Source organism: Corvus hawaiiensis, chromosome 15 (assembly GCF_020740725.1).
Source record: "Corvus hawaiiensis isolate bCorHaw1 chromosome 15, bCorHaw1.pri.cur, whole genome shotgun sequence".
NCBI lineage: Eukaryota > Metazoa > Chordata > Aves > Passeriformes > Corvidae > Corvus > Corvus hawaiiensis.
In genome coordinates, this window is record NC_063227.1 from 769,523 (window position 1) to 780,191 (window position 10,669).

General features: G+C 47.5%; 1 long non-coding RNA gene across 5 annotated transcripts in view; it reads left to right on the forward strand.

The window, feature by feature from the left end:
• The window catches only part of LOC125333901, a 29,114-nt gene extending 19,510 nt beyond the window's left edge, over positions 1-9,604 (forward strand). For 2 of the 5 annotated variants that reach the window (XR_007206999.1, XR_007207001.1), the window contains 2 exons: positions 4,896-5,087; positions 7,583-7,997. This is a non-coding gene — a long non-coding RNA (uncharacterized LOC125333901). Of the gene's footprint in view, positions 1-4,895; positions 5,088-7,582 lie in introns of all 5 variants that reach the window. The other 3 variants (XR_007207000.1, XR_007206998.1, XR_007207002.1) reach the window with 3 other exon arrangements.
• Positions 9,605-10,669: the final 1,065 nt, after the last annotated feature.

The following is a 10,669-nucleotide window of genomic DNA, read 5'->3' on the forward strand; positions in this document are numbered from 1 at the left end:
GAAATTTCAAATGCTGGTGAGACCACTTGATCAGGGTTAGATATAAAGGAAAACCAAACTCCAGGGGCCTGGAGATGACAGGGATGTCTGAGAACTGCGGAGACCCTTTTTTGGTCTTCAGATTTTTGATTCCCCAAGTCCTTGCATGGAAACCCTCCACCCCTCTCAGAAAGGCGGCCAGCTCTCCCTTCTGGGTTAGATGCACCTGCACAAGGACTGAAGCAAATGGAGACCAGGCTGAAAGGTTGTAATGGATTTTGGCTGATTTTTTTTCTGAAGCCAATGGGATTTTTCCGTTGCATTCTAAGGCTCTGGCATTATACCTGCAGTGGGGCTCTCTCTTAAGCAGTTTGTATTTTTCCCTCTCTCTCTCCTGCCTTGCTGGACTTTTCCCATGGCCCCTTCTCAGTCTCCAGGCCCTCAGTGGTGCAGTGATGCTCCTGGGGGTGCTGGGGTGTGGGCAGTGCCCAGCACCCCCCTGTCCTGGGCAGGAGCAGCGTCCTGGCTGCCAGCCTGGGCCAGCGAAAGGGCTGGGCAAGAAAAGCATCTGTGTTCTGACCTATTACCACAGTCCTAGGCCCTAGGGTATATCACTGTGTCCCACAGCCGTAGGGAAGAGGAGGAGAGAAGCTCCAGCAGGCAGGAGTTGTGCAGCAAGATTGATTTATTTAATTATTTTACAAACTCTTTTATAGACTTTTTTCCTCATAGCCTAATTGGACAAAGGATCAGCCACCCCTTGGGGTGATTGGCTAAAATCCTAAAACATCCATTGTCAAAATATTTTTCTACTGTACCGTAAACAAGGCTTTTCAAGGCTGCAGGTGTTTGGTTGTTTCCATACTCTGCTGCCTCTTCTGTGAGAGAGAAAAGTCTCTCACAGGCTTAGAAAATAGCAAGAAAATCCTCGCTAGCAGCATTTTTGTATCCACACTGATGGAGGGGGGCAGAAGGAGGTTTCTGCTGGAAACAGCTCTGCACAGCTGATTTTGGATATATTTCTGTTGTCTTTAGAAAAATTAAGCTCCCTGCACCTGAACAGAATTGTCAGCAAATGACTTTGGTTCCGGGGGTTTGGTGCCATTTTTCCTGAGCTGTCCATAAAATGAACAGCGAATCTTTCCGTGCGCAGTCGAGGTGCTGAGATCCAAATCTGTCCTGGAAATAGTGTCTCTGACAGCCCTGTGATTGTGATGGAGCTGTTTAAATGAGAGCCCGTGCAGGAGACGGAGTGGCCGCCCCGCGCCGGGAGCTGATGGATTCTGCACGGCCACCCAGGCGACCCCGCTGCCATCCACCCTCATTACGCTCCTGTCAGATGTTCAATTAGAGTGACAGGGTCCCAAATTCCCCAAGATCTCTGTTTAGTCTTAGAAGATTAAAGGGTGGCAACTATTTTCAATATGATTATCATCATTATCTCTGGGAGATTTTATACTTCAAAAGTCAAAGTCATAATAGCCCAACTCACTGCAATTATTTGCAAATTGCCTTAATGTATTTTCCAGAAGCTCTTTTGGCACTTTGTAATTTATTTATTTGCTAAGCCAATAACACATTAAAATGCTAAAATGTCTCAGAACCTCTGTGAAGCACCAGTCTGCGGGGAGCTTGCCCTGACTTTGCCAGCAGCCCCTCTACCCACCAGTAACCCTGCTCTGTTTTTGTTAAAATACCTCTTCCTGGGGCTCCCTCTGATAACACCTTGAAGGATTCCTCCTTTTTTGGTTGAAACGAAAGGGAATTTGTTAATGTTACAGTAACTCTCCATGCTGATGGAAACGCTTATGAAAACATAGACTTAAACCAACATAAAAAAATATTCAGGCACAAAAAAATGCGCCGTTTCTCAAAAAATGCAATTTTTTTCTAGAGGCGTGTTTTAAAGAGGAACTCTTGATGTGCCAAGGGCTGGAAACACCACGGTGTCAGAAGCAGTGGAGGGGTGACTCTCCAGTGGCTCCAGGGTCTCTCCTGCAGAAGCCGGGAGTCTCAGGAGAGCGACCACGCTGGCTTTGGGCACAGCTGGTGAACGCGGCTCTTTGGATCCCCATCTGTTCCCTTTCTTCTTGTCCTTAATGGTGAGCAGAGAGCAGCAGCCACCGTGCCCTGTGCATGACATTGAAACCAACCCAAAGAGCTTCTAAAACACGCTCAGCCCATTGTTCCAGAGTAATTTACAGACCGAGAGTTACGGTGCAATAATTGTGAATAATGAGGAAACCACGACAAAAATGGTAAATAGCTTGCAGACATTTTGGGAACAGAAAATGAGGCTAAATTCATTGAATAAATTAATTGCTATGGATTATTCTGCTAGCTTTAATCTGCTGCCTGCTGAAGGAAGTCTGCAAATGGCAAAGCTGGTCCACAGCTTTTATGTAGAAATGGGGCTGCTTCCCACAAGAGAGGCTGGAAGGGAATTTGCTGGGTTATAAAAGTGTGTCTCGCTTGTATTGCAATGTTCACCTTCACAGTTTTACTTGCCCCTTGAGATGGGGCAGTTTTACAATCCCATTTTATTAGTGAGCAGCTGATGGAGGTCCTGCAGGGAGGAGAGGTGGTTTTTCCCAAGGCCACGTTGTCTCTGGCAGAATCCAGGTTGGAGCTTGGGATTTTGCAGTCCCTGGATGATGCTTGTGATATTTTTCTGTTTCCCCTTTCTGCAGAAACATCTGTACTGGAGGCTGAACAAAACAACCCTGAGCAGATTTGAGACTTTACAAGTGAAAATGTAGAGAAAAAGAAGGAATGAGGAGCCACATTCCCCAGCCTGTTTTAGAAGATCAGTTCTAGTAAAGAGGAATTATATTTTAAGAACCAGACAGATTGCCTCAGATTTACTGTCTTAGAGGCCAGCAGTGAAGGTGAAGCGTTTTTCTGTCAGGATTACGATTACCTGACAGGGTCTTACCATTACCAGGAGAAATGACCCTGATTTAGAAAAGATCTGTTCATTTGTAAGCAGCTGTTACTTTTTAATAGCACAGCTCTTTTTTACAGCTATTAGTAGTAGTAAAAATAAAACTAAGGCCTGTGTCTTGCATGAAATTTGTGATTTAAAATGGTACTTGGCAAGCCTTGTAGATCAGTCCTGGGATTTTATAAGCTGCTAGTGGTGATTTATGTGGATGGAGACCACAGGACCCACCCAGGTTCTGTGCACAAGCTGTTCGTCAGGCTTTAGCTTCTGGCAGCTTTTTTGTCCCTCCTCAATCTCGTGCCTGAAGCAGCATCCTGGAGCTGGGAGTGTCTGGTGACAGCTCAGGACAAGCTCTGTGCAATTAGCAGGGCTCAGTGTCCCTGGGCTCAGATTTATGCAGTGAACACATCCCTCCGGGGAAGCTTCAGCTTTGGCTGGGCTGGCTCTGACATCCCCCGGCTCTGTCATTTAGAGCCGGGCGCTCCCGGCACAGCGGCACTAAACAGTTCCAGGAGTTCTTCCCCATTTAGCCCCAGCCCAAAGCGGGCTGCAGTGCAGCTGTGAGGAGCTGTGAGGCCAGGCTGCTGCTGCCCGGGAGTTTTGCTGAGTGGAGCACTGTTACCCCATCTGGCTTTATCATATCTGCTCAGTTCATCAAAATAGATCTTTCCCCTCCGTTTGATAAAGTTTAACAGAGCAGAACCAACCTCCGAATGTTAACACTGACCGTGGGGTGAGGCGCAGGGAGGTGCAGCTCCTCGGGCCCGGGGAGGAGCCCGAGCTCTGGCTGCGCCGTGGTTTCCCCCAGACACCCCGAACCCCGGTGAGGGAAGCCTGCTGTGCCAGGGGCACGTCCCATGCTCAGGGCACGTGCAAGGGTTGCGGTTGGTTTGCTCTTACAGAGGGCTCTTCTTTCTCCTTTTCTGTTTCAAACATTGACTGAGAATCAAACTTTCTGCCTTCCCTTGAAACGACACCGACATAAAGAAATCAAAATACGTGTCTCTTCAGGACGTGCCCGAAGCCATAAAACGGGTTGTATACAAAATCAAACTAAATAAATCAGAATCCCTTTCTCCACGTTTGGGAAGGTTAAAGCTCCAGCAGCAATGGCAGCGACACATTGCGCTCCATTTTGCAGACACAATGTCACTATTTTATTTTACTATACAATGCAGTTCACCCTAAATTACATTTTCTTCTTTTAATTTATTTTCATGAAAACGATAGCATGGCATAAATCATCTTGGGGAGGTTGCTGGGTTATTTGCATTTCAGAGGCTGGTTTTAACTTTGTATTATAAAGGAATTTGCAACCAGGAAGCTCTGGGAGGCATTAACTTGCAGTGATGGTGGTTCTCCAAAGGTGATGAATGACGTTCATTTGGCTTAGGACAAACAGCCTCAAGTTTGTGTCTTTCTAAAAAAACTTGTCAGCAGCAAAGACTGAAAGCCAGTGAGTGATGCTTTCATCTCAGGAATGAATTCCTCCTGGAAAAGCAGGGTGTTTGGGAAAAGCCAGCTGCTCGGCACTGTTCCTGCAGTGAACCTCTGCCCAGTGGAGGGGGGGGGGGGGGGTCACTCACTCTGTGCCACTCCAGAAAGGGGGAGGTTGGAGAATTCATGGCCTGGGGTGGGGGGGTTGAGGGGCTGTCCCTGCTTCAGACAGGGGGATCCTCATGGGGGTCCTGCCAGTGCTCTGCCAGTGCTTGGTGCTGTCCTTTGTTACAGCACTTGTTTAATGCCACCTGACAGAGGGCAACTGGAAGCCTGGAAGACTTTAATGAGTCTTCAGATGTCTATTTTCTGCTAAGAAATGTGGCAAGAAGCTCTATCTTAAATTCAGTACAGCATGGAATGCTCAGGGAATGAAACAGCGGAGTAAAACGTATTTTATTAGCGATGAACTGAGGCTGCACATGAAAGAACCCTTTAAATATCTGACATGTTAAATGCATTATTTTCCCTTCAGGAGAGAAGGAGTCAAAGGGACGGGGCTGATGAACTGTGCTCATTAACCTGACTGATGGGAATGGTATTGACGCCGGGGCTGTGCAGACTTCAAACGCGGTTGCTGTGGCTGGGCTCGGAGCCCTGCTCTGGAAAAAAGGTGGAATTACTTCAGCCATTGATGCAAGGTCTGCAGTGAGAGGCTCATCTGCAGGTGAGGCAGGAGCTGAAACAGGTCAGGCTGAAAACAGAGCAGTGAAGCACACCCACAACAGTGGGTGAGTATCAAAGCCAGCCCTGCTGCAGGGTACCTGCTGGAGGAATGAGTCCCTCGGCTACTGCACAGGGACATATCCACAGCTCTCTAAAACATGGGGAATTCACTTATTGCCCCATTATCATAAAATCATGGAATGGTTTGGATTGGGAGTGACCTTAAAACTCATCTCATCCCACCCCCTGCCATGGCAGGGACACCTTCCACTATCCCAGGGTGCTTCGAGTCCCGTCCAGCCTGGCCTTGGGCACTGCCAGGGCTGGGGCAGCCACAGCTGCTCTGGGCACCCTGTGCCAGGGCTCACCAGGGTTTATTTTCTATCAGAGATTTTCGTGTAGGGGAAGTTTGCTAGAGCGAGTGCTGTTGCCTGCTCTAAGCAAGAGCAGACGCATCACCCTCAGGAGAGTATCAAAGCTCAGGAACTCAGCAGTATCTGAATGCACTGCCCATATTTTAGACAAAACCTTAATGTTCTACATGTCTTAACATTCTACATGTCATTGGCTGCCTCTAAAAGTGATTCACAAGGTTGTCACAAAGGAAAGGATTCTGAAATTTGTAGGAAACCAACCTGTGTATGTCACTGCGGGAAACACAGGCAGTGAGTGCCACTGTCAAACCCAGCTGTCCCTACGGCCAGGGAGGTGCAGGGCAGTTTAGCTCACCCTATAAACCAGTGCCCCCTCTGTTCTGGCATAGCCATATAGTTCACAGGTTACTTTAGAGCATTCACAGAGATGTAGGTGTTCTTTTCCTATTTTTCTAATTTATTTTTAAGGTAGAATTAGTATTCACTGAAGTGATGTAGATGCATTTTTGTACTTTCTACTGCCTGGGGCTACTGCACTTCAGTCTTTGATCTGATCAGCTCTTGCCAACTCAGCTGGTTGGAGGTTGGTCAGTGCTTGGATGAGAGGTTTCACAGGAAATTCATGTTGCTGTGAGGAATTGTTTGTGATGAAGATGGCACTTTCTGCAGTGAGTCAGTGCTGAACAAACCCCCCAGCTCGGAGCCAGGGAAGGGCCCTGCTCCCCCCCAGGGGCTGCACAAAGCACTGCTGGGTTTCCATCAGCCACAGAATGGATTCCTGGCCAACATCAAATGTGGGACCTGCAGTCAGATCTCTCAGAAAATCTGTTATTACTCCTCCCTGACCCTGACCTGTCACTGGGGTTTGCTGTGTGTGGAGGAGGGTGGAGGGGCAGATCACAGGGGCTGTGAGAGCCCCACAGTTACTGCTGTGGATGTCCAGTGTGTGCCCAGAGGAGCTGGTACAAACCAGGGAACCCTGTAAACCTCTGTTAACTCCCACTGAAAAAGCAGCACAGGGGATCTCAGCTTGCTGGAAAGAGGAATTTTACAATGATTATTTGAAGTATGAATATGAATGTATTTTAATCTAATGGCATTACAAAGGGGTTGTCATCCACCTCATTTCACCTTTTCTAGTTGAACTAAACCATGAAGATGCTTGAAAGTCACCTGCCTCTGGATTGCACTTAGAAGTGGATTGGAGGATGGAGTTACAGCTTACGAGAGCCAGTATTTCCTAGAGAAGAAATGCTTCCCTGTGAGGGTGGGCAGGCCCTGGCACAGGGTGCCCAGAGCAGCTGGGGCTGCCCCTGGATCCCGGGCAGTGCTCAAGGCCAGGTTGGACGGGGCTGGAGCAGCCTGGGACAGTGGAAGGTGTCCCTGCCCATGGCAGGGGGTGGAACAAGAGATGAGCTTTAAGATCACTTCCAACCCAACCCATTCTACAGTTCTAGGATTTTAGTCTCATTCCAGTCAACCTGATGTCCTGAATGGGCTGTGGGACTTGGCCATCACTTTTCAAGTGCAGTGGGACTCCCCCAGCAGCAGTGCCATTGAGTGACCCCACAATCACATCCCCTGGTGATCACTCACGTGACTGATCCATTGGCGTCAGGAGGACTAAAGCTGCATCACTGTAATTTAACATCCAGTTGTTTAGTGTATAAATGCTTCTAATTGATGTGGAGATGGGAGGCTGTTCTTGGTTCCTCATTTCCCCCAAGGTGATGGAGAGTCCCCAGGAAGGGCAAGTCCTGGTGTGACACCACCTGAGTTACGAAGTGTTGAGCGGATTGGGGGAGCAGCAAATGTCTTCTGAGCTGCAAAGAAAAGAAAGTGGTGGAACAATAGCAAAAACCAGCCTGAAATGTTCATCAATACACATGGCACAGCTTCTCTGAAGCCCCTGTTTGTTTGTTTTGGTAGCAGTGCTGGAATGTTGCTTTTGTCTGTTTCCCCCTTTATTCCTGCTGTTAAATCCACAGTAAGGGCTTCCTTAATTAGGGAAATAGAAGTTTCAAAGAGATGAGTGTTTCCTTGCCAAGGCATTCTTTCACACCTGCAGGATGGATCCCTTTTTAGTAGAGTCCTAATTTTTTTTTGAAAAATTGTGTTCCAGCTGCAATTCCTGCATAATCTCCAGAGCAGCGAGGGTAGAGAGTTTAAGAAGAAATCTCTGCAGTAACACGGAGAAACACAACCTGATAACTCCTGACAGATTGATGGCTTCTTCCTTCATCTAAATCTTTATAGATTAGCACGTCTGTTTCCTTTTCATGGATATGTTTGTTAGCACTGTATCATGTAACCTAATCTGTGTGGGAAGTTATTTATCCAGGGGCTGGGGGGCATTTATACCATTCACTTGTCACCAAGAATAATGGAGAGGACAGGTAAGATAATTCCAGCTGTTTTAAGGGCTGAGAGATGACTGTTTATGTTTTGATAATGGGATACTCAGGGTGAAGGATCTGAAATGGTTTTGTAACATATTTGCTGAAAACACACATTTAAAATGTCTTTTGTTCCTTTTATTCCTCTGTTTCATGAGGGCGCCTGGGGTTGCTCTGGGAGAAGGAGACATCAATTGTCACTTTGGGGTGGCCCAAGAGACTTGGGAGGAAAGATATGAGAGTGCCTGAGAGTCTCCTGTTCCCTGTGGTTTGCTCCAACCCGTGGGTTCCCAGTGCCCTCTGCTGTGATGGGGACACAGCCTTGGGCAGGGGGGATGTCCTTGGGCACGGCTGGCACCGGGACTGTCACAGCGTTCCCAGGAGCAAAGGTGGGTGCCAGCTGAGCAGGGGCTCATTCCAGCCCTTCGAAGTGGCTGATCTCCAGAGCCCTGTCCTGGTCCTTGTCCTCTGGCAGCTTCTTTGCAGGTCAGACTCTGTTTCAGAGCTGCTGTTTCCTATTCAGGCACCGAAGGAGCCTTTCCTGCCATCCTGCTGCTTCCCCAGATGTTCTCCATTTTCTGCCTGTGCAGTGATTTCTCCTCTCTAGGCATCCTGTAACTGCCTTCATCTCACTGATTTCACAGCACTCCCACGGCATCAAGAGCACTTTGAATTCTGGTCCTGTCCTCTAGAGCTCTCACAATCACTCCCAGCCTCCCATCACCCACAAATGATATCAGCATCTCCTCTGCTCCAGCCCAGAAGGCAGCAGGAGCTCCCCGAGGGTGTCCATCAGCGTCTCATCTTCACAGGGGACACCGGTGACTGTCCTGGGGCTGCTGATGTTCAACGGGCTTCCTTCTGACCTTATGACACTTTATTTAGACTGTGCTTTTTGGGTTTCCCTTGTGAGTGTGTTTGAGGGCCACTTGCTCGCCCTGACACACCGTGTGTCACACGCCCTTGGTGGTGGCCTCTGGGGCCTTCTCTCCCTCCATGCCCTCCACTTCCCTGACCAAGCCCTCCTTAAGTTGCATTTTGTGTTTTGTGATTTATTCTCGAGAAATTTACAAACTTCTGCTGGCTCTGTCTCCTGGGCCGCCATCTAATCTTCCAGGCGATGACAACTTGATTGGTGAATAATAGATTCCAGTCTCTTCCCAGCTGCTGAATGGAGCTATAATTTCAAAACGCATCCTTGAAGATGGAACAGAGCTTGTCCTTCTCCAGGGGTTGGTCTTTAATCTGCCCAGTTGTCTTTTCAGTATTGAAAACTTCTTTTCATTGTAATATGCAAAAGAAATTACCTGGAAATGAGCCATTTACCTTGTATTAGTGTGTAGATTAGGGGCCCAGTGTTTTGGGTGCTGCAGAAAGCCTGTAAGTGATATTACCTGCTCTGGAAAACTTTAATATTAAGCAGGCAAGGTAAGCAACTGAGAGGACTGAAAACAGACACAAGGGGATTAACTGAATTGCTGAGGCATGGATCAGTGTCACAACAGAGATTAAAAGTCAGTCTCTCTGAAATCCAGAACAAAACTTTGCTGTTGCTCTGATGGCATTTTTTGATGGGCTGTGGAAAATACAGAAAAATGAAACTGGTCCCTTGAAAACATTCCAAGTTGAAGAATAACATGAAATGTGATTTTATCATTTAAAAAATGGTGATCTAAAAAATTCACTAAAATCCCAATAAGGACTCTCAGAATGGAATTTTTTTTTTTTTTTTTTTTTTTTTTTTTTTTTTTTTTTTGTGTTATTCTGTATTTGTACTTTCAATGCAGGAAGAACCTACTGATATACTTGTCTCATAATGTTAGCAAAAAAAAATACTTGGAGAAAGCTGAATCTTCCTCCATTATTGTGGATACAAACAAAAAGTGGTTATGAATCACTTTTCCTTGATAGAATGAATTTATTTGTCCATTTATTTTACTGGAATGTCTGCTGGAATTGAAGCTATTGATTAATGACCTGCAGGAGGTAACGCTGGAGAAATTGGCTTTTGCAGCTGTGGGGAATTCTGCAGGGCCGTGGGGGAAGGTGTAACAGGGACCCCGAGCAGGGCTGGGGCACAAACACTCCTGGCCAGGACGTCCTGTGGGGACAAGGATCACTCACTGCCCAGCAAAAGCATTGCCTCTGCCATGGGTGGATATGGAAATGTGTTGGGTAAAGTTATTCCACAACCTGCTTGTCAGAAATAATCATTACAGTGATTCTGCTAAAAATATAAACAGATCCAGTTTAATTGTAGGTTGTCACTACCATCACTTCCCAGAATCTCCTCTCTCTAACAAAATAATGGAGCTGGTACAGTCCAGACTTTCAAATACAGATGGACTAGAAGCCAGGAGGATGGTGGCAGGTGGCACTGAGGTGGCTTTTGAGTGGGCTCACCCCAGGCTGCCATGCCCATCCCCTGGCACTCTGCTGCACTTGGATGCTACCATTTTATTTTATTTCCTTCCTCATTCTTCTTTTTTCCTTGCACAGCTTGTCCTTTGCCACTCAGAGTATAAATTCTCCCTTCTGCTGTTTCCTGACCTGCCCCTTACACCCATAATCGCAAAATACGGCTGCCAGACAGCTGCTTCCCTCCCCTCCACGCGCCTCTCCGCCTGTGGAGCCGGGATACTCCTTAAATAGCACCGTTTTCCTGCCTGAGTGGGTCTTGTGACATTCGCAGCCTTTTCGGGAGTGCTGCTACACTTCATGAAGCACACATCATCGCCGTGTTTGCCGCACACCGCTCCCGACGCCCTCGTTTGTCACCGCGCCGGGGCAGCTCCGGGGCCCAGGGCAGGGGG